This window comes from Mustela putorius, unplaced genomic scaffold (assembly GCF_011764305.1).
Source record: "Mustela putorius furo isolate JIRA1106 unplaced genomic scaffold, ASM1176430v1.1 tig00537350_pilon_pilon_pilon, whole genome shotgun sequence".
In the NCBI taxonomy this organism is placed as follows: domain Eukaryota; kingdom Metazoa; phylum Chordata; class Mammalia; order Carnivora; family Mustelidae; genus Mustela; species Mustela putorius.
This window is the reverse complement of record NW_025422471.1, coordinates 21,745,797-21,769,598: the sequence shown is the minus strand read 5'-3', so window position 1 is coordinate 21,769,598 and position 23,802 is coordinate 21,745,797. Positions and strand designations below refer to the sequence as shown.

The 23,802-nt window shown below is 37.5% G+C and overlaps 1 protein-coding gene and 1 long non-coding RNA gene across 7 annotated transcripts in view; one reads left to right on the top strand and one right to left on the bottom strand.

The window, feature by feature from the left end:
• Positions 1-2,903: 2,903 nt before the first annotated feature.
• LOC106007264 overlaps positions 2,904-23,802 on the bottom strand; it is a 70,217-nt gene continuing 49,318 nt past the window's right edge. The window contains exons 5-7 of the long non-coding RNA XR_006605024.1: positions 12,634-12,805; positions 11,391-12,009; positions 2,904-3,408 (exon numbers count right to left, since the gene is read on the bottom strand). This is a non-coding gene — a long non-coding RNA (uncharacterized LOC106007264). The remainder of the gene's footprint in view (positions 3,409-11,390; positions 12,010-12,633; positions 12,806-23,802) is intronic.
• Positions 11,817-23,802, top strand: part of ZFYVE16 (zinc finger FYVE-type containing 16) — a 48,900-nt gene continuing 36,914 nt past the window's right edge. For 3 of the 6 annotated variants that reach the window (XM_045074492.1, XM_045074496.1, XM_045074497.1), the window contains exons 1-2: positions 12,006-12,239; positions 15,318-15,367. The gene's annotated coding sequence lies outside the window, so the exon portion shown is untranslated. Of the gene's footprint in view, positions 11,950-12,005; positions 12,240-15,317; positions 15,368-23,802 lie in introns of those variants that run through there. The other 3 variants (XM_045074494.1, XM_045074495.1, XM_045074493.1) reach the window with 3 other exon arrangements.

The following is a 23,802-nucleotide window of genomic DNA, read 5'->3' as shown; positions in this document are numbered from 1 at the left end:
CTCTCACTCTCTCTCCCTCAAATAAATAAATACAAACTTTTTAAAAAATTAAAAACAGAATACAAATACTGTATGATTCTATATAAAAGAAAAACTTAGAATGGTTAAACTTGTAAAGACACAAAGTATAATGGTGGTTGCCAGGATCTGGGAGAGCGGAGAATGGGGAGTTAGGATTTAATGGATATAGAGTTTCAGTTTTACAAGATGAAAAGAGTTATGGTGATGGATAGTGGTGATGGTGGCACAACAATGTGAATGTACTTAGTACCACTGAATTGTACACTTAGACGTGGTTACGATGGTAGGAAATATAGTTGGGAAAAATAAAACACTCTGAAGAAGAGTAAAGAGGAGTTAATATAATGGCAGATATTCTCCAAATTGCCTTTGAACAACAATTCATCAAGAAAAAGAACTATGGGTACACCTGAATGGCTCAGTTAGTAGATCATAAGACTCTTAATCTTGGGGTTGTGAGTTCCAGTCCCATGTTGGGTATAGAGATTACTTTAAAATGAAATCTTTAGGGGCACCTGGGTGGCTCAGTGGTTTGGGCTGCTGCCTTAGGCTCGGGTCATGATCTCAGGGTCCTGGGATCGAGCCCCGCATCGGGCTCTCTGCTCCGCAGGAAGCCTGCTTCCCTCTCTCTCTCTCTGCCTACTTGTGATCTCTGTCTGTCAAATAAGTAAAATCTTTTTAAAAAAATAAATAAATAAAATGAAATCTTTAAAAAAAGAGAGAGAGAGAATTCTCCAGAAGGAAATGATATTGGTAATATTGACAAAACCCATAGCTGAATTTATCTATCTAATTTATTTAGCCAATACTGAAAATACGTGATTGTGGAGGGAACATTTAAGGGTGACATAAAGTAATCTTGGCTTAAAATTTTTTAACTCTTCTTACTAAAAATGAAATACTGCTGTAGGTAAGAGAAGAGGGAGTATACAGGAATATATATATGAACTCTGTACTTTTTTGCTCAATTTTTCTGTAAATCTAAAAACTGCTTTAAAATGTATGGTCTAATTAATTTAAGACATTTTTAATGCAATAACCCTTTAAAAAATGCTTTTAGCTTTATAAACCCATGAAAATTTTATGGGAATTTGAGCTTTTTTGCATTTCCTAGGAAAAATAAAAAACAGCCTGGGAGAAGAAAATTACAGTTGAAAAGATCTTGCAATTTAAAGAAAGCAGTTCATATTCTTTAGAGATTGTGTCTTTGCTAAGTCTTCAATATATAAAACCATTCTAATCTACCCTATTCAATAGAATTCATGACGTGTAAATTAGTAATGGAAATCAAATCACACTTTAAATCTATTTGTTGATCATTTTCTAAGAAGATTAAATGGAAATTTAGAATACTTTAAATATTTGTTATTGCAGTATTCAAATTCCAAGAGAGTAATCTTAAGTATCTTATTAAATTTCTTAAACTTTTTATCCTCATTCCAATATTTCTTACATATTTACAATGACTCTCTGAAATGGAGAAATTTCTATAAACATTAAAAAACATATACAACACAGGAGAAGAAAAGAAAATCTTTCCTTAACAGATTTTTTATGTGGCTTATCCTAAGGGAGATCTATCTGTTATCTATCATGTATCTGTTTATATACAATAAAATAGAAACAGAAAATCAATCATGAAAGAAAGTAGAAAGTGATTATAATGGTGATGGACTTAGTGTGATTGATCATTTGATTTGCCTTTTAACTTCCTGGCAGCCAGTATCAAACTCAAACAGGACCAAAATAAGTCAGATTTTATAACTTTCAGATAGGAAGAAGCATTCCTATTCCTCAATACATATATCACTCAGGTTTTAAATTTCTAATAGCAATTTCTGACAAAAGACATAAAGAACAATAAAATGACCTCACTGAGGAATGAAATGGCCTAGTTTTTCTTAATAACAAAAACAAGATACAATTTTTTATGACTGTTATAATAACTTTAATAAAAGCTGGGAATTTAAAATTAAAACTCAATGTCATGTTGGTGATTTTGCAAGGGGCTAAGTAATTTAGTTGAAGCGTGCCTTCTCAAAATGTGGTTTAATCCAAGGGAAAAAAATTACCATACATGATTTCTCAAGAACTACTTCTCTCAGCTAAATCTAAGATATGAAGTGTTCACTAGCAGAAAATTCAAATGTAAAATCGAGAAAGACCTAGGAATATAGGTATTCAGTAGTTGATGATGGGTTCTGATTGGTAGAACATGGTATGCATGGTAGCATAGAAGATCTTCAACTCTGCATGTAAGTAGGTCATATGAGTAGGTATTAGTAGACAAAATCAGTTATATTCTTTTCCTTAGGAAGTAGATTTGGATTTCCTCTAACACTTGAATAGCTACTCACATGCTATGCCTAGGGGAATCCTCAACACACAGTGACTATTGAAGGCTGCAGTGGATAAATTCATTTATGTCTAAGAGCAGAAAAGAGAAGAACTTGGAACTGGACTTTAGAGATCCATTATTTTGTGTTGTGATCAAGGAAAAACTCACAAAAGGTATTTACAAGGAGACTCTGGAAGAGATTTGTGTCATGGAATTCAACAGAAGAGAGGATTTCTAGAAAAAGAAAACACCAGCATTGCTAGACGCTGAGGAGCCAAGGAAGATGACAGAAAAACACCTGATTAATTTAGTTTTATGGGTTTACTGTTGGCCTTATCAAGAATAGTGGATTAATTAGGGAGAATCCATTCTGAATAAGGTTGAAGATAAATAAAAGAGGTGAAGAAGTGAGTCAGCAAGAGCAGTTACTCCTAAAGATGTGATGAGAGGAAGAAAGAGAAGGGTGGAGGAAAGGTTTTTGTATTTAACATTGCAGGTGAAGATTAAATGCTGACAATGTAATCATTAATAATGTGCTCCAGTGTGACTGAAAAGTTGGCCTTTATTCTGGAGTTACAATAATCATTCCAATCCTGCACAGATCCATGCTGTTTGATAAAATATTACTGTGTTCTTGCAGCAAGGGAGCTCTCAATGGCACCATGGTTCAAATAGAGGGTGGCAGAAACTGCTAATTCCTTCCAATAGCCATTCTTCCATTAGATTTTCCAGCTGGGCACAGGCGTTCCCAAAATGAAGACAATTCCCCATTCTTCCCTTGCAACTGTATGTGGCCAAGAGAGTAAGTTCTGATCAATGGATCTGAGAAAGAATATCCTGTTGCAGCTTCAGAGACCTTTCCTTAAGAAACAGCTTACATGAACCCTTTGACCCACCATGCCTTCTTGCTGGAGCTGAAGATCCATTTTGGACCATGAGGTGACCTTGAGGATAGTGGCCACAGATGATAGAGTGACAAACTAGAAGTATCCAAGGTCTGCATTGACTTCATAGAAGAGAATTCCATGGCAGCTCTAGACCACTGGTATCTGGATGTTAATGCAAAAGAAAAATAAGCATCTAGTTTAAGTCATTAATATGTTGAAGGCTACTAATATCCTTAGCCAAATCTAAATCTAACTATATATAAAAGGAGAGCAAGACAAGCCCAGACTGCAATAGAAATGACAAACCATCATTCAGATGGATTAGAAGTCATTGAAGAAAAAAATAATAGGGTTAATTTAAGACCAGGTATCCTGTCCAGGAGTCCTTGAGGTTAAGAAGGAAATGGGCATGGAAATGACCATAATAGAGAGAAAATGCCACATGAGGAAATGTGGTCCTGTGTTATCCAGTCTCCTTGTGTATCACTGGTTAATCATAGCAGACAATTTTTTAATTAAATTTTTAGTTTTTTTATTAACACATAATGTATTATTAGCCCCAGGGGTACAGGTCTGTGAATCATCAGATTTATACTCTCCACAGTACTCACCTTAGCACATACCCTCCCTAATGTCCATAACCCAACCACCCTCTCCTTATCCCTCTCCCTGCAGCAACCCTGTATGTTTTGTGAGATTAAGAGTCTCTTATGGTTTGTCCCCCTCCCAATCCCATCTTGTTTCATTTTTTTCCTTGCCTACCCCCAAACCCTGCACTCTGCCTAAATTCTTCATATCAGAGAGATCATATGATAATTGTCTTTCTCTGATTGACTTATTTTGCTCTGCATAATACCCTCTAGTTCCATCCATGTCATTGCCAAAGGCAAGATTTCATTTCTTTTGAGGCTGCATAGTATTCCATTGTGTGTGTGTGTGTGTGTGTGTGTGTGTGTGTGTGTGTACCGCATCTTCTTTATCCATTCATCTGTTGATAGACATCTAGGTTCTTTCCATAGTTTGGCTATTGTGGACATTGCTGCTATAAACATTCAGGTACACGTGACCCTTCAGATCACTACATTTGTGTCTTTACAGTAAATACCCAGGAGTGCGATTCATAGTAGACAATCTTGGAAAACCTTACTTTAAGAGGGAATATGAAGCTGATGATGATTTCCTCTTCATATTTAATGCATACTTTCATACTTTGTTTTAAGCTATTTAACTGTGTGTATATATTTTAACCTGTTTAACTATACATATATATCTAACTTGCTTAACTATATATATAAACACACATTATATGTGTATATATGCATGCAGTTTAATTTGTGTTGTAAAAGTCTGCATCCATAATTCTTTTTTTTTTTTTTTAAGATTTTATTTGTTGAGCTGGAGCAAATAATCTAAAAATTTGTATGGAATCAGAAGAGACCCTGAATCGCTAAGGAAATGTTGAAAAACAAAAACAAAACTGGGGGCATCACGTTACCTGATTTCAAGCTTTATTACAAAGCTGCAATCACCCAGACAGCATGGTACTGGCATAAAAACAGACACATAGACCAGTGGAACAGAGTAGAGAGCCCAGATATGAACCCTCAACTCTATGGGCAAATAATCTTTGACAAAATAGGAAAAAATATACAGTGGAAAAAAGACAGTCTTTTCAATAAATGGTGCTGGGAAAACTGGACAGCTATAGGTAGAAGAATGAAACTCGACCATTCTCTTACACCGTACACAAAAATAAACTCAAAATGGATAAAAGACCTCAACGTGAGACAGGAATCCATCAGAATCCTAGAGGAGAATATAGGCAGTAACCTCTTCAATATCAGCCTCAGCAACTTCTTTCAAGATATGTCTCCAAAGGCAAAAGAAACAAAAGCGAAAATGAACTTTTGGGACTTCATCAAAATCAAAAGCTTCTGCACAGCAAAGGAAACAGTCAACCAAACGAAGAGGTAACCCACGAAATGGGAGAAGATATTTGCAAATGACAGTGCAGACAAAAGGTTGATATCCAGGATCTGTAAAGAACTCCTCAAACTCAACACACACAAAACAATCATATCAAAAAACGGGCAGAAGATATGAACAGACACTTCTCCAAAGAAGACATACAAATGGCTATCAGACACATGAAAAAATGTTCATCATCACTAGCCATCAAGGAGATTCAAATTAAAACCACATTGAGATACCACCTTACACCAGTCAGAATGGCCCAAATTAGCAAGACAGGAAACAACATGTGTTGGAGGGGATGTGGAGAAAGGGGAACCCTCTTACACTGTTGGTGGGAATGCAAGTTGGTACAGCCATTTTGGAGAACAGTGTGGAGATTCCTCAAGAAATTAAAAATAGAGCTTCCCTATGACCCTGCCATTGCACTACTGTGCATTTACCCCAAAGATACAGATGTAGTGAGAAGAAGGGCCATCTGTACCCCAATGTTTATAGCAGCAATGGCTATGGTCGCCAAACTGTGGAAAGAACCAAGATGCCCTTCAAGGACAAATGGATAAGGAAGATGTGGTCCATATATATTATGGAGTATTATGCCTCCATCAGAAAGGATGAATACCCAACTTTTGTAGCAACATGGACGGGACTGGAAGAGATTATGCTGAGTGAGATAAATCAAGCAGAGAGAGTCAATTATCATATGGTTTCACTTATTTGTGGAGCATAACAAATAGCATGGAGGACAAGCGGAGTTAGAGAGGAGAAGGGAGTTGAGGGATATTGGAAGGGGAGGTGAACCATGAGAGACTATGGACTCTAAAAACAATCTGAGGGTTTTGAAGGGGCGGCGGGGGGTGGGAGGTTGGGGGAACCAGGTGGTGGGTATTAGAGAGAGCACGGATTGCATGGAACACTGGGTGTGGTGCAAAAATAATGAATACTGTTACGCTGAAAATAAATTTTAAAAATTTAAAAAAATAAAAAATAAATTTTTAAAAAGATTTTATTTGTTTATTTGACAGACAGAAATCACAAGCAGACAGAGAGGCAGGCAAGGGGTTGGAGGGGGGAAGCAATCTCCCTGCTGAGCCGAGCCCGATATGGGGTTTGATCCCAGGACCCTGGGATCACGACCTGAGCTGAAGGCAGAGGCCTTAACCCACTGAGCCACCCAGGTGCCCCAAGGAAGAGAATCTTAAACAGGCTCCACACCCCACGCAGAGCCTGACACAGGGCTTAATCTCACAACCCTGAGATAACTAGAGCCAAAATCAAGAGTTGGATGCTTAACTGACTAAGCCACCCACGCACCCCATAATTCTATTTTTTTTTAATAGTAAGGCACACTGCAAAGTGTGCAGAAAAGATTTTTCTGGTTTTCACTATTTCTTTCTTGATTTGAAGAAGTCAAAAAAAGTATATATAAAAGTTCACTTTGAACTAACTACCCAATCTGTTTGCAAAAAAAGGGGGGGAAAACCTGAAGAAAACATTATTACCTCTCATAATAAGGGCTAGGATTCCTATTCTGCTTATACACCTTTTTTTTTTTTTTTTAAACCAAGAGATCACTATTAGAGGGGTATCTGGCTGGGTGGGTCAGTACAGCATGCAATTCTTGATCTCGGTGTTGTGAGTTTGAGCCCCACAGTAAGTGTAGAGGTCACTTTAAAAAAGAGAGAGAGAGAGAGAGAGAGAGAGAGATCAATATTATAAAATTACATACGCTGGGCACGAATTTTATTCCACAATGCCAGGATAAAAGAAATACTACATTCTCTTATTCCCTAAATCAAATATAATCTGTTCTGAAGTTGGAAGGAAAATTCAACCAATCATTTTTGAAACTCCCTTCCCTTTCTTGGGTAGGTCCTACAATAATCCTGGACTTCTGTATCATCAAAATAAGGTGGTCGTGCTTCCTTTTTCTTCAGAATTTAGCCATCTTTGCCTTTGCTCTGTTGCCTGCGAGATGCTGCTGTAGAGCCCCAGAGCCTGCCTCTTGGCTCAGAGATGGATCTCACAGGGGATTTCTCATTCACTTCAGATCCTGCTTCTCATCACCAAGTTCCTGAGAGGGTCATTATATGCCTGCAAGATTTGTTTTCTGCCACCAAGAGTGGGTTCCTTGTCTTTTCTCCAGCCAAAGGAAGCTAAAATTCTCCCAATGTTTGGAAATGTGATCTCTTTTCTCAAATATTCATAAGGAGAGAAGATGATAACCACAGTTCATTTTTTCCTCCTCATTACGGCACAGCGTTAAACTTATGTAACTCAAAAAGCACATTAACATTTGTTTTGAACTTATTCTCAAAAAATATTGTTCAAGCAACTGACAAGGAGAATAATTAATTTCACTTATTTGATTTGAATTTCAGTTCTCTTTCTGCCTCCAGTTTACATGCTAACTGGCGGTGGATTTGGATCATCAACAGTTATTTCCTCTCTCTTTTGAGGGCCTGAAACTGTTGATTCCATCTGAACACATTTGAACTCTCGCAAGTTTCCTTATGCCAGCTTCAAAATATAAAATCAGTGTAACTGTGTACTAATAATGATGTCTCAATCTTTAAAATATTTGCAGATGAATTCTGATGTGACTATCCTTAGATACATAAAAGCAACTAATAGTTTGAAAATCTTTTCTTATTGACATGTTTTATGACTTAATAGAAAATATAGAAACATGTCATGTGCCATGACAGGCTAAGCTATGCTGCAGTAACAAATCATCCCCCAAAATCTCAGTGGCATATAACCAAGTTTACTTCTTATTCTTTTTTTTTTTTTAAGATTTTATTTATTTATTTGACAGAGAGAGAGAGAGAGAGATCACGAGTAGGCAGAGAGGCAGGCAGAGAGAAAGGAGGAAGCAGGCTCGCTGCTGAGCAGAAAGCCCGATGTGGGGCTCGATTCCAGGACGCTGAGACCATTACCTGAGCCGAAGGCAGAGGCTTAACCCACTGAGCCACCCAGGCGCCCCCTACTTCTTATTCTAAAAGTGATCTGTTCACTGGAGTCTCTCAAACACTCACACTGATGGAGAAGCCACAGTATCAAGTCTTGTTTGTTGCTGTGCCAGAGGGGAAGTGAGTTCTAGAATATCTTACACTGGTGGGTAAAAAGAACCCAGTCTAGAAAGACACATGTCACTCACTTTTCACAGTTCACTTGCCTGAATCAGTCACATGGCTCTATTCAACCACAAGGGGCCCAGAAATACATTGCCATCATTTGCCCAGAGGAGACAATTAAAAATACTTGGCAAAGAATTCTGACTTCCTTGCTAAGAGAACCTGTGTCATTACGCTGAAGCTGTATCATATATGAGTCCTGGGGATAACTGTATCTTGTTGCCACCTCTAAGACAGTATCTAGACATTTAACATCCTTTTGGGTCATTTCACTCTTAATGACCCATAGTCATGCAGTAGACTGTATCCAGTATGCAATGTATTGATTGCATAAGGAATGTGAAATAATTGGTTGACTCAATTATAAATTTAGAAATACTTTTTTTTTTTAAAAGATTTTATTTATTTATTTGACAGAGAGAAATCACAAGTAGTCGGAGAGGCAGGCAGAGAGAGAGAGAGGGAAGCAGGCTCCCTGCTGAGCAGAGAGCCGGATACGGGACTCGATCCCAGGACCCTGAGATCATGACCTGAGCCGAAGGCAGCAGCTTAACCCACTGAGCCACCCAGGCGCCCCTAGAAATACTTTTTTTAAAGTGTTCTAGTTTCTCCTTGGATTATTAAAGTAATATGTTCTCATTGTAAACACTTGGAAAATATAAAAAAACTAAAAAGAAAGAGGAGAAATCACTCATAATTTCACCTTCCAAAGATAATCAGTATTTTAGTGGATTTCCTTCCAAACTTTTTCTATGCATTTAAAAAAATTGATTCTCATAATCACCAAAACTATAACCATTTCTTCATTAGTGACGTTGCTCCAAATAGCTAATCTAAGTGGCCCTAAGCAGATAATTTTTTTTAAAAAGTTATTTTCCTAATAACATTTAATGCTATCTAACATGTTTAGATAGCATTAAATCCTAATGGTTAACAGTTCCATGTCGCTTTCTGTGTTTGGGAGCAATGAACCCCTAGTTCTAAAATTGCTTGTTAGTATAAGACCAGCCATGAAACAAATGAATAATTGTAACTGTTATTCTCATTTGTTTCTGGTATTTTCGCCATCCAGATTACTAATGGAAAGGGAAGAGCTTTGTAAGTTCACATTACTGTAGAATTTAAGCCTCTTAAAATAATCAAGATTCTGGTTACCTTTCAAAATAATAAAAAATGCTATGGTCTAAGTGATGATTAGTTAAAGTCTAAGGAATAAATTGGCCAAAAAAGTTACAACTAGAATGATTTCCTGAAGTCGAAATCATTTAGTTATAAATTGGGATCTTTAGAGGTCAAATATGACACATGGAGTTTTCCAGTAAGTATTACTCAAACTTTGCAAGGACTCTTTTTCATTAATATTTTTAGTTGACATTGCATTCCATGTGCAGATTTCTTCTTCATTTCAATCAATGAAAGAAATCATAGGAAATTTAATTGACAAAGAAGCTACAAGAAGAGCTTGCAATTTTATTATATTGCAGCAACCTCTCAACTATTTATGTTAGTAAATAAGAGAATGACATGGAATTGTGAACTTCTTAGGGCAAATTTCATGAATTATCCATTTTTGTAATCCTTACAACTCCCAGCACAATGCACTGTACAGAGGAAATACCCATAAACAAATGTGATACAAAGTATAATTGCATTCTTATATGAAAGGCATTCTAGGGGTGCCTGGGTGGCTCAGCGGGTTAAAGCCTCTGCCTTCGGCCCAGGTCATGATCCCAGGACCCTGGGATCGAGCCCCGCATCGGGCTCTCTGCTCAGTGCAGAGCCTGCTTCTCTCTCTCTCTCTCTGCCTGCCTCTCTGCCTACTTGTGTTCTCTGTCAAATAAATAAATAAAATCTTAAAAAAAAAAAGAAAAAAAAAGAAAGGCATTCTAGTTTGGGGGAGTTTGCTTACTTTATTGTTATTTCATATAAATCTTTGTATTCTGCAATATGTTCTTAAAATTTCTAGAAGGGAAATTATTAATTTAGATCATGTGAACATTTCTTGCTCTGATTTGACAAATAACTTTCAAAAATCTTTGTCCTAATTTATATCCCCAAAAGGATGAGTGCTCATTTCACTCTACCTTCACCAGTGGAATATATGCACATTTTAAATGAACTGGCTAATTAGATCCACTGGAAATAATATCTCTTTTGTCTTCATTTCATTATTAATGAGTTTGAACATTAGTAAAATATACAGTAGGCACTGAAATTTCCTGCTTTGTGAACCGACCATTCATGTGTATATTTTTCCTATTAATCTCTAAGATCTCACTGTTTTGTTTCAATTCTTTGTCCTCACACTACATATGTAAGTATGTATTATACTATATGAATAGTTCTATATAAATCCTTCTATCCCAAATAAACATTTGTATATATGAGTCTCTGGTATATATGGTGATTCCATAATGGCAGTTACCCCATTTTATTTCTCTGTAAATAACCCCTAACACATACAGAAAATGCATACTGTACTTGTAGACTTGCTTAGGAATAAATGAGATAATGTAAGCAAAGCATCTAATGCAGTGACTGTCACATAGTAGATGCTCAATTATTTTACGCTATCAATAAGTTTTACTGTTAGACTAAAACAACACAATTCCATTTTAGTAAAATCAAGGCTAGAGAAAAAAATCAAGATTTAGTATTTCTGAACAATCACAAACTGTAATTGCAAATTGCAGATTTAGAATTTGAACTGAATCTTAAATCCTTCACCATAAATCACATCTGAATGGAATTCTACTGATATAACTGAAATTTTTTAAAAGAGCTGAGAGAGAGAGAGCTCAAGCACAAACCGGAGGATCACAGGGAGAGGGAAAGACAATGTCAAGCCCACGCTGCACTCAGCTAGGAGCCCCAAACGGGTCTCCATCTCAGGATCCTGGGGATCAGGTCCCCGAAATCATGACCTCCCTGAATTAATTGGGTACCCCGTTCTCCCTAACTCTTGAAATTTTTTTTAAAGACCAGTATGAATTATGAGCTGGTAAAACTTTTTGGCAACAGATGGATTATTCTTACCATAGAGATTATCTCTTCTTCCCTCATTTAAATTTATAGAAAACTTGTAAAAATAGTAAAGCTTAACAAGCACAAACATACATCGCATGAGTAGCATTTATTTCTCCAGTTGGTTAGCTTTTGTTCTTAGACGCGGGGAGGCAGCTGTCCTTGTGGTCACTGTTAGAAAAGCAGAACTAAAGCAACGAGAGGGAAGGGCAGCAGCGCTGGGAACAGGCAGTCAGCTGAAAGGCTTGCAGCTCAGGGGTGGGTGGGAGCATTTTTGTTGCCGCCGAGAAGAAGAGGAGGGTGGCCAGTGTGAAGCAAAAAGGCTTTCAGGGGAGCAGGCCTGGTTAGCTGCCCGGCGGCAGGCGTGTCCGGTACAGGCCGGTGCGCCGCGCCAGCTGCGGAGGGGGGCGGGGGAAGCTGAGTCTAGGTCAACGAAGGGCAAAGGAAGCCGGACACTGACGCAGTCTGCTTCCCGATTCCGGCTTCCAGGCGTCTAGTGGGAAACCGAGTCCTCGTCTAAAGCCGGTCTTCAAGCTGCCTCATCATCCCACAACCTTCCCAGGCACTTCCGGTAAGAAGCTCGGCACCCACAGCCGGGACTCCGCAGAGCAGCGCGCAGGCGCTTCGGGACCTGGCGGAGGCCGTGGACGCAGAGGGAGGAGGGCTGTGAGCCGTAGGAAAGCCTCTTGTGCGCCTGCGCTCTCAGCTCTTCTCCCCCCCCCCCCCGCCCCAACAGGTCGGGGGGAAAAACAAACCCTGAGCCGACGTAGCGCACCCCGGGGTTCCCGGCCGGGGTCGCTCTTCATTCCTCTGCCCCGCATCGCTTCGAGTCCCCAGAGAGCTCCTCTGGGGTGTGGGGAGGTAAGAGCCCCATTAGCAGGCAACTTGGCCTCTCCTCACTCCTGCTGCACTCACGGAGGGGGCGGGGTGGCCGCTGGACCCGTCGACCTGGGTGCCGGCTCTGGCCCTCCTTTTCCTCCAAGGGCCGAGCCTGGGCCCCCGACTTGTTCTCTTTCCCAGGCCGCAGAGTTGAACAGGGAATCACGACCCTCAAACCTCGCGTCCGCTCTGTAGAGCATGGAGGGCCGGACCGGGCAGGGAGGGCAATCTCAGCGGCTTTTTGCCGGGTCCCACCCACCCCTACAGCCTCGAGTCGCCCCGAGTCGCCCCGAGTGGTCGGCTATAGGGGAGCGTCCAGGGGGCCGCGGCGGGTGCAGGGAGAAGGGTGTCCCGCCAGGGGAGGGGCTGTGCCTACCTGAAGGGACTGTGGTTCCCGCGGAGAGGTAGTTTCTGCACTGGGAGGACTCGACTTTAGCAGAATCTGTCATCACTGCCTTTCTGTCATCACTGCATTTTCTCATCATTTTGTACAGAAGGATGCAGCGGTGTTTTTCTTTCTCCCCTTTCTTTGGTACCTCTGAAAAATTCTGAAAGATGACCTAACTTTTAAACTATTAACGTACTTGTACTACCGTGATAGCAAATTATTCCAGACTGAGTGTTCTTGTTTGACTCGTATGGAAACCAGTCAGTCCATACACATCTTTTTCTTTTTTTTTTTTTTTTTTTTTTTTTTTTTTTTTTTTAAGATTTTATTTATTCATTTGAAAGACAGAGATCACAAGTAGGCAGAGAGGCAGGCAGAGAGAGAGGAGGAAGCAGGCTCCCTGCTGAGCAGAGAGCCCGACGCGGGACTCGATCCCAGGACCCTGAGATCATAACCTGAGATGAAGGCAGAGGCCTTAACCCACGGAGCCACCCAGGTGCCCATACACATCTTTTTCATTTAACAAAATAGGAAATTGGTTCGTCGATTTAGCTTCCTTAAATTATTATTTTGAGCCTGTTGTCTTCTGAATTGGCGGAAGTGTAATGGTTTTTGACCCAGGAAAACTATGTACTTTTTTCACCCCATTTCTCCCTTTTTCCCCCTCCCGTAGATATTAAACTGCATGCTTAGGGTCCAGAACAAAATCTTAACATAATAAAGATTATGAAAAAATAATAAGCCATAATTTCACCATTTAAAGATAATCAGCCACAGTTAATATTTTGACTTTTTACCTTCCAGGTTTTTTTCTCGTGGCATTTTCTTAATTACAATGATTTTATAGAGTTGGATTACGTGCTTTTCTTGCTTAAATTTAAGTGTTTCCTATGTTTTTAAAAGTCTTAATAAGTATAACTTGATGTTTGATTATACAAGTAATGCATGAGCAAAATATCTTTTGAAACAGTTACATTACAGATAAAGCTCCGTTCCCACTTAATTATAATCCCAATGTTACATAATATGGTAGTATCACAGTTTCTTAACCCAGTGAGTCTCAGTATCCCTTTACAAATTTAAAAATTGAGAACTAAAAGAGTGTCTCTATAATGCAATATATTTAGTATTTTATAAATTAAAACTCAGAAAGTTTCCAAAAATTATGCATTAAAAGCCCTTCACATGTTTAATTAAATAATATTTCTGAAAAATGTATTTAAAATTTAGTGAGACGGGTGGCATTGTTTTTTATTTTTGCAGATCACTAATGTCTGGCTTTGTAGAAGACATTCTCTTATTCTCTTATTTGCTTCTCCCTTTAATCTGGTGGGTTATCTTGTCTGCTAAAGCACATTAGCAAAATCCAGCCATACATAGATAGGTGTTTGGAAAAGGAAGGACCCCACTGACCCCCTAAAAAGTTCTGAGGTCTTCCAGGGGTCCTCAGATCAGTTTGAGAAAGATGATTTAATTATTGTATTAATACGCTGTTAGGTTCTTCTGCAATTTTGCACTATTAGGAACATTTCAAGTTGAAAGTTATTTGTGATGTGTTCCCCCACACAATTGCTACTGTTTCTCTAAAAGTAGAATTACTTTGGATGCCTGGGTAATTTTCTTTTGTGTCCTAATATTGGGGTTTAGATGGTTTCAGTTAATGATTTGATGAAATATCTTTGCATGTTTTCAGTTGCTTTGGATTATTTTCTTAAAATTTTAAAAAGAATTGTTAATATCAAATGGAATCTCTTTGGAACTGTAGATACATGTTGTCACATTGTTTTAATGAGAGGGTATACCCGTTTACTTCCTATCTGTAGTATATGAGATGTTCTTTTTATCGTACTCTTAAAAACACTGAGCACTTTTACTATTAAAAATAAATTATGGGGGTGGCTGACTGGCTCAGTTGATCATGCAACTTTTGATTGTGAGTTTGAGCCTCATGTTGGGTTTAGAGATTGCTAAAAAGAAAAATTGTGTTCTGATTTAGTAGGCAACAAATGATACGTGTTCTAACTCATATTACATTGATACTACCAATTGTGCTTTGAATATTTTTTCATAATTTTATTAGTTGTACTATTTGCCCATTTATAGTCCAGTGTCAATGTGTTTTTCTAACAGATTTTCATTATTTTTTTTAATATTTTAAGGATATGCACTATACTTTCTTTAGGAAAGGAACAAAATTATCTTTTCTCCTTTTACAGAAGTAGTGCATTTAGTGAGAGTGCATTTTGTTTTTGCTTACAAAAACAAAACAAAACTAAAATACTGTAGAGATACATAATGAGGATGTGAAAGACGTGCATAATCACAGATACCATCGTTAACAGTTTGGTGTTGGCCCTCCATATTTTTCTTCTGTGTCTTTGCTAATACCTTTTTTTTTTAACAACTTATTTGTAAAAATGGGTTTGTACTGTGCATGATGTTTTGCAGTTTGGTTTTTTTTTTTTTTGTCATTTAGCATTATATATTGGCTATTATCCTATAACTCTGGGAAAGTTTTATCCAGAGGGACATTTATTGTAATCTTTAGTTACCTGATGTCAGGCTCCTGTCCTTTTATATATTCTCTTCCTAGGTGATCTCATCCATTAACAGGTATGTGTTGCCAGTTCCCAAATCTTTTATCTATCTCAGACTTTTCTCCTGCATTCCAGATCCTTATATTCAACTGCCTATTGGACATCTCCCCCAGGATGTTCTCAAGGTACTGCAAACAGTAGTCCAAATGTGAACTCATGTTTTCCCTCAGTCCTGCTCTTCTCTGTATCGCCTGTCATGGTCAGTGGTACCACTGTCTACCTAGTCACCCATGATGGAAACCTGGTAGTAATGCTAGCTTTCTCCCTTGCTTTCACCCTCGAGAATTTCCCACTCCTTAGCCACTTTGCTATAATCTCCTTTCCTTCTGCTTTGCCCTCATCATCTCTCATCTGAACCATTTTAGTAGTCTCCTTCCTATTGGTTTTGTTGGTTTTCTGGTTAATCTTCTATGTTGCTGCCACTTTTTTTTTTAAATCATGAAGAGATGCTTTAAAACCATTTTTTGTAAAATGCTGTAAATTTTTTATTGTAAATCTGAGAGTACATAAATGGTCAGGTGAGTAGAAATATTACCTAAATAAAATAGGTTATCATATGTACACATAAATAAACTTCTTCAGAATAGGGAGTATATTTTATATTCCTTTTGTATTCTTAGTGTATGTGGTAGATTATTGGCACACTAAGTACATCTTAGTTGAATGAAATGGGAAGTATGTGTAGCTTCAAATTTCATGTTAAAAGGTTTCATATACAGTACTTATATCTTATATAAATTGTTGAATTCTGTTATTATTTATCTTACCTTTTCTGTACCTTTTTAGGCATCTCAGATGACATAAAGCTTAGTAGTACAGTGCTGTATAGAGATAACTCTGTAAATAGGTATTTCATGAATTCCATACTTTTTTAGAAAAATTGTTTTTTTCCTAATGAGAGACTATTTCTAGATTCCTATGATTCTCATTTCTGTGCTTTATGTTTTTAATATGTTCTATATTCAGAGTTCCTTTACTACTTTTTGCTATTTTATTTCTTAATGTAATGTTAATGTTTATCAAAGGGATACTTGTATGTAATTTAAAGAGTAAAATAAGACTACAGGGCTTAAAATGAAAAGTAATAATCTTTTGCCCCAGTCCTCTCTCCTGAATCCCACTCTGCAGAAGCAGCCTTTTTCAATCAGTGTTCCTCATCTGGAACATAAGTTGCAGTGCTGTTTCCTTAACTCCCCCCTTGATGGTTTCAAACTAGTAACACTTTCAAGCATTGGAAAGAAGGTAGTTCCTTACCTAAAATGGATGCCTTAGGGTATTAAGGCTTCATTCTCTTAAAGAACCATTGCTGAGAAAGGCTCCTGCAGAGTGAATAGACTATTCAGCTCTTTATTTTTTGTTCAACTCCTTTTCACCTCTAGGTTTTTAAATAACCTGCTTACTTACACAGCTATCTCCCCATCCTACTGCAGTTTTAAGTATTATTTACCAATTTACTATTATAGGAGATGAGAATTTAGGTTTGTTACACAAGCCTCTACCTTTAAACACTGCACTTTTCATCACCTCTTATTTGCAGATTAGTTCCATGCTAATTTTTAGTTAAATGACTATTTAGTGTTTACATCATTTAACCATGTGTATAATGTGTACAGGTAAGCCAGGTATATTGTACTATTTGTTTGTAATATAATATTTTGGGTTTTTTCCCTAGTTTATAATTACCTTAGTTTTGTTTTGTTTTTTTTCTAAGATTTTATTTATTTATTTGTGAGAGAGTGCACAAGCAGGGGGAATGGCAGGCAGAAGGAGAAGCAGGCTCCCTGTTGAGCAAGGAGCCCATGTTGGACTCCATCCCAGGTCATGACCTGAGCTGAAGATAGACGCTTAACTGATTGAGCCACCCGGCTGTCCCTACCTTAGTTCTTCTGTATTATCTACCTCTTATGTATCTTTATGAATGTATGTTTTATATCTTTTTAATGTATCCTATATATTTTAAGATGTTATTTAAGTAATCTCTACCCCCAGTGTGAGGCTCAAACCTGCAACCCCAAGATCAAGACCCTCCACTGACTGAGCCAGCCAGGCACCCTTCCTTTTTAACTTTAATTAATTACTTAATTAATTTTTAAATTTTTTTTAAAAAGATTATATTTATTTATGTGAGAGAGAGACAGTGAGAAAGAGTATAAGGGAGGAGAAGGTCAGAGGGAGCAGCAGACTCCCCATGGAGCTGGGAGCCCAATGCGGAACTCTATCCCGGGACTCTGGAATCTTGACCTGAGCTGGAGGCAGTCGCTTAACCAGCTGAGCCAGCCAGGCACCCATAACTTTATTAACAACCCTTCAGACAAGATATGTAAATCTCCTTTTGGTAGATTCAAAATGTCTGTTGTTTGTTTTGTAACATCTTTCCTGTAATTGCCTACCACTCTGCATCTGTCTTCTTGCCTTGCTCTCTAGGCCTGTTGTTGCACGGCTGTCTTTGAGGTATGTCCTTTTATGATCTTTGCATTGCATTTGTCTCTCCCTGTATTGAATAGCCTGTTTCCGACTTCAGCCCTTCCTCTTTCTTGTTGTCTCCCTCATGTTGATAGAGTACATATTTTAGTAGGTCCCTGAGAAGGACTGAAGGGGAGGCATGCTCATCTTGTATATTTTCCGCCCCAGTCATAGAATCAGCCATTTCTCCAAGGAGCCTTGGCTCCTTTTGTTGGAGAAACCATGTTCTGGGTGCTAAGTAGGCCCTGTTCTAGGCCCTGTCAGCTAACAGAGCAAGAGATATACATGTTTATACTAATATCTGTAAGTATTTCAAGTAAAAAATTAGGACAGATATGTAACCATCTCTATCCATATAAAGCTAGCTATGAGTTTATACCAATGTCTCCAGTTCAAATCCATTACCATGTGGATCATTTTAGGTTCCTTCTCTTTGGCTTATCTAACCTTCCCTTCCAACAGTGAGAAACCTGGCTCCTGTCATCAGCCATCCAGTTCCTTTTAAATCCAGTATATGTGTGTAGTGGTTCAGAATTGATAACCCATACCCTTTGGGAAACAGCTTTATGAACTAGAGCACAATGCTTGTGTTCCTTTTATCTTCAGCTTTACAGACTCACTCATTTCCAAAGGTAGCACTGTATTCCTCCACCCCTTTCAGGAAGGTTGTTTTATATGTTTGTAATAAATTTGGCCCTTTTCTCACATTCTGCATTCCATTCTGAGATCACCCAGTCTTCTTCTAAATAATTTTTTAATATTTGAGTATGTTAAGGTTTATTCTTTGTGCTATAACCTGACAAATGCTTAATGTCTTATTTTCATCACTATAGTATCGTACAAAATAGTTTCACGACCCTAAAAAAATCCACTATGCTTTACCTGTTCATCCTATCCCTTACCCCAAACCACTAGCAATCACTTACATGTTTTACTCTCTTTGTAGTTTTGACTTTTCCAGAATGTCATACAACTAGAATGGTATGGTATGTAGATGTTTTTTGGTTTTTGGTTTTTGTTGTAGAGAGAATGAGCAAGCAGCTGGGGAAGAGCTGAGGGAATCTTAAGCAGGCTCCCACCCAGCATGGCACCCAGTTCAGGGCTCAAGCTCATGACCCTGAGATCCTGACCTGAGCCAAGAGATCAGATGCTTAACCAACTGAGCGACTCAGGAGTCCTACGTACAGTGTGTAGATTTAAAAAAAATTTTTTTTTTAAGATTTTTATTTATTTGACAGGGCAAGCATAAGCAGTGGGGAAGGGGCAAAGGGAGAAGCAGACTCTGCTGAGCAGGGAGCCCAACTCGGGGCTCAGTTCCAGGACCCTGAAATCATGACCTGAGCCAAAGGCAGATGCTTAACTGACTGAGCCACCCAGATGGCCCCAGGGTGTAAATTTTTTTAAATGGGCTTCTTTTATGTAGCAATACATAATTAAAACTATCTATGTCTTTCTGTGGCTTGTTAGCTCATTTCTTTATATCCCTGAATAGTATCCCATTGCATGAATGTAACATAGTTTATTTATCAATTACTTACTGGAGGTCATTTTGAATACTTCGAAATTTTGGCCCTTATAAATAAAGCCATTATAAACAATCACACCTAAGTTCATGTGTGGACGTAAATCTTTATAAACCAGTTGGGTAAATATCTAGTAGTATGAATGCTGGATCATATAGTAAGACTATAGTTTTGTAAGAGACAAACTGTTTTCCAAAGTGGGTGTACCATTTTGCATTCCCACCAGAAGTAAATAGAGTTCCTGCTGATTGGCACCCTTGCAGCATTTGGTATTGTCAGTTGTTTGGATTTTAGCCATTGCAATTGATGTAAAATGGTATCATTGTTTTAATCTGTAGTCCCTAAAGACAAATGATGTGGAGCGTTTTATCATAGGTTTCTTTGATAACTGTGTATCTTCTTTGGTGAGGTGTCTATTTGGAACTTTTGCCCATTTAATTGGATCTTTGGTTTTCTAATTATTTAACATGAGGTGTTTTTTTGTAGACTGGATTCAAGTCCTTTATCAGATAGGTGTCTTGTAAATATTATCTTCCAGGATGTGGCTTTTCCTCTCATTCTCTTAACAGTGCCCTTTTCAGAGCAGATGTTTTTAATTTTAAGAAGGTCCAGCTTAATCATTTTTTTTCATGGATCATGCCATTTTTACATTTAAAAACTCATCACCAAACCCAAGCTAATGTAGATTTTCTCTTATGTTTTCCTCAAGAAGTGTTACAATATTGCACTTTACATTTAGGTCTATTATCCATTTTAAAAACATTCAGGTGTAAGGTCTGTTTCTAGGCTCATATTTTTGCATAGGGATGTCCAGTTTTCTCAGCACCACTTGTTGAAAAGACTACCCTTTCTCCTTTGAATTGCCTTTGCCCCTTTGGCAAAGATGCATTGACTGTAGTTGTGTGGGTCTATTTCCCAGCTCTCTATTCTTTTCCATTGATGTATATGTCTATTCTTTTGCCAGTCATATATTACCTTGATTATTGTAGCCTTCTAAATCTAAAATCAGAGTGAGTTGTCCCAATATGCTCTTCTTTTTCAGCATTATGTTGGCTATTCTGTCTTCTTTTCCATATACACTTGAGAATTTTTAGTTTCCTAAGTCATACAAAATAGCTTGCTAGCGTCTTGATTGGGTTGCACTGAGAACTGACATCTTGACAATATTGAGTCTACCTCTCCCTGACAATAGAATATATCTCGACCATTTATTTAGATCTTTGATTTTTTTATCAGTATTTTGTAGCTTTCCACATATAGGTCCTTTATATATTTTATTAAGTTTATACCTAAGTATTTAATTTTTTTCAGGTGATATCATAAATGGCATTTTTAAAAAAATTCCAAATTCCAGTTGTTACTTGCTCATATATAGGAATGCATTTGATATTTGTTATTAACTTGGTATCCATGCTCTATTCATTACTCTATTTCAGGGGGTGAGTTTTGAGGATTTTCTACATTGAAAATCATGTCATTGCAAATAGAGACAATTTTATTTCTTCCTTTCCAAATGGTGTACTTTTTATTCTCTTTTCCTGTTGCACTGTGGGGGGAGGGTATTTGATTTCAGTACTGTGTTGAATAGGATTTGTGAGAGAAAATATCCTTTCCTTGATCCCAGTCTTTGGTGGAAGGGCATCCAGTTTCTCATCATAATGTATAATGCTAGCAGTAGGTTCTTTCTAAATACTCTTCATCAAATTGAAGAAGTTCCCCTCTGCTCATAATTTTCCGAGAGTTTTTATCATGAGCAGATGTTAGGTTGTCAGATGCCTTTTTTCATTTTTTTTACATCCATCAATATGATTATATAACTCTTCTTATCCTGTTGATATGGTAGATTATATTAATTAATTTTCAAAGGTTGAACCAACCTTGCATACCTGGATAAATCCCACTTGGTTGTCATATATAATTCTTTTTATACATTGTTGGATTCTACTTGCTAATATTTTGTTGAGGATTTTTATGTCTGTGTTCATGAGCAATATTGGTCTGTAGTTTGCCTTTCTTGTAATGTTTTTATTTGGTTTTGGTATTAGAGTAATGCTGGTCTTACAAGTGAATTAGGAAGGGTTCCCTCTTCTTCCTTTTTCTGAAAGAGATTATGAAATATATTTTTCTTCCTTCTTTCAGTGTTTGGTAAAATTCACCAGTGAAGCCACCTGGATCTGGTTATTTGTTTTATGGAAGGTTACTAATTATTGGTTCTGTTTCATTAAGAGATACAGAGCTGTTTGGGTTATCTGTTTCTTTTTCTTTTTCTTTTTCTTTTTTTTTAAGGTTTTATTTATTTATTTGTCAGACAGAGAGTGCATAAGCAAGGAGAGCAGGAGTCAGAGGGAGAGGGAAAAGTAGGCCCTTTGCAGTGTAGGATCATGACCCAAGTGGAAGGCAGACGTTAAACTGACTGAGCCACCCAGGCAGCCCATGGGTTATCTGTTTCTTCCTGTGTGAGTTTTGGTAGCTTATGTCTCCCAAGGAATTGGTTCATTTCATGTGATTATCGAGTTTGTGGGCATAGAGTTGTTAATAATATTCCTTTATTTTCCTTTAAGTGTCCATAGCATCAGTAGTTATATCCCCTCTTTCTTTCTGATACTGGTAACTTGTGTTTCTCTCTTTTCTTGATTAGCCTAGTTTATTAATTTTACTGATTTTTTTCAAAGAAAAAAGTTTTCGGTTTCAGTATTTTTGTTTTTTGGGTTTTTTTTTTTTCTGTTTGTCTATTGGTTTCTCTTCTGTTCTTTGTCATCTTTGTTTCTACTTGTTTAGTTCTCCTTGCTCTCCTTTTTCTAGTTTTCCAAGGTGGAAACTTGGACAGTTGATTTTTAGATCTTTCTTTTTTTAACCTGTGCACTTATGTTATAAATGTTTCTCTAAGCACTGCTTTCACTGCATCGAACAGCTCCACTTTGAATTTTAAGACTTTTGCTATCACTTTCCATGATCACTTTTCCCCCCTCCATATATTCTTTATTTGTGGCTTACCATCCTTGTGTCATAGTTGCATTGTTATGTTTCTGAGAATATTAATTAGTTTCTTTGAAGTTTTCTTCTGTTTCATGCATTGTCTTTTTCTCCAAGTTCCTTTTGTTTGTTTTGGTGTCTGCGTTTTTGTATACTATTATATAGGGTATAACCACAATTTAAAAATAGAGGTAAAATAAGTAATGTGCTTTGTTAAATCAGGATGACATACCATTGTTACTGAAAATTCTTCTGAAGTTTACCTGTTGCCAGCATAATTATTGTTCCTTTTAAGGTAAACTTTTCCTAAGGGCACTCAATCTTTGGAGTACAAAAGTTTCACTACAGAGTGGCCACTTGTGAATTTCTCTTTATTTAAATTGCTTGGTATGAGTTACCTGTATCTGTTGAGTTGTGTTTTTCATCAAGTCTAGAAAAATTCCTAGGATTATCTTTTCAAGCATCCTTGTTTCATGCTCTGTAGTTTCTGTACGGGACTCCATTCCCATGATGGATGACTTCTACATCCATGTCTCTTCACCTGTTATATTTTCCTTTTTCTTGTCTTTCTGGACTGCATTTTAGGTCATTTCTTCAGTTAGGTTTTCCAGTTCTTTCAGGTTTCTCTTAAGCTATTGTTACATCTATTTAACTCACTTTAAAGTATCCTTATTTTTTCTGGACCTCAGGTATTTTCAGTTTATGGCAACTATCTTGTAAAACACTCTCATTTGTTTGTTTTTCTTACTTCTTTTTTTTTAATTTTTTTTAAAGATTTTATTTATTTGACAGACAGAGATCACAAGTAGTCAGGCAGGTAGAGAGAGAGGAAGGGAAGCAGGCTCCCCGCTGATTAGAGAGCCCCATGCGGGGCTTGATGCCAGGACCCTGGGATCATGACCTGAGCTGAAGGCAGAGGTTTTAACCCACTGAGCCACCCAGGCACCCCTATTTCTCACTTCTTACTATTCCTCATCCCAGGCAACTGTTCACATGTGCTTCATAATGTCTGTTTTTCTGTTTGTATGTATTACTGCAAAATTTCTATTGTTTTTATTGAGCTTTACAAAGGTAACAGTATGGAACAGATTGGAAAAAAAATTTTTTTTTTAAAGGTCATTCGCCAGAGACCATGTAAGGGACATTGCTGTAGAGTCTTTCACTTTCTGGGTTTAGCTGATAGCTTTATTTTTTTTTTTGATAGCTTTATTTTGATATCACCTAACTTGTCCCTCTATGCTTGGATTTCCTATAAATACACAGTTCTAAATGCTTGATTAGATTCAGGTTCAGTTTTTTGGGACAGGAATACATTACATGTGATGTTGTATCTTCCACACCAGGCACATAATGTTTGGGTCTTCCACATTTATTGATGGTAAAATTGATTAGTGGAAGTCAGATGTCTTTGCCTATTCCCACCATTATAAAGTTACCCTCCAACCTTTCATCTCACACTTCTAGAATATATTGATAACCATTGCCTAGTCTGTTAGTTGCATTAAGGATTTCCAAGAGATAATTTTTAAAATTTTAATACCCATCTGTATTTATTGATTGGAATTCTTATCTAAAGAAATTTCCCTCAGCAGCTACTTTAT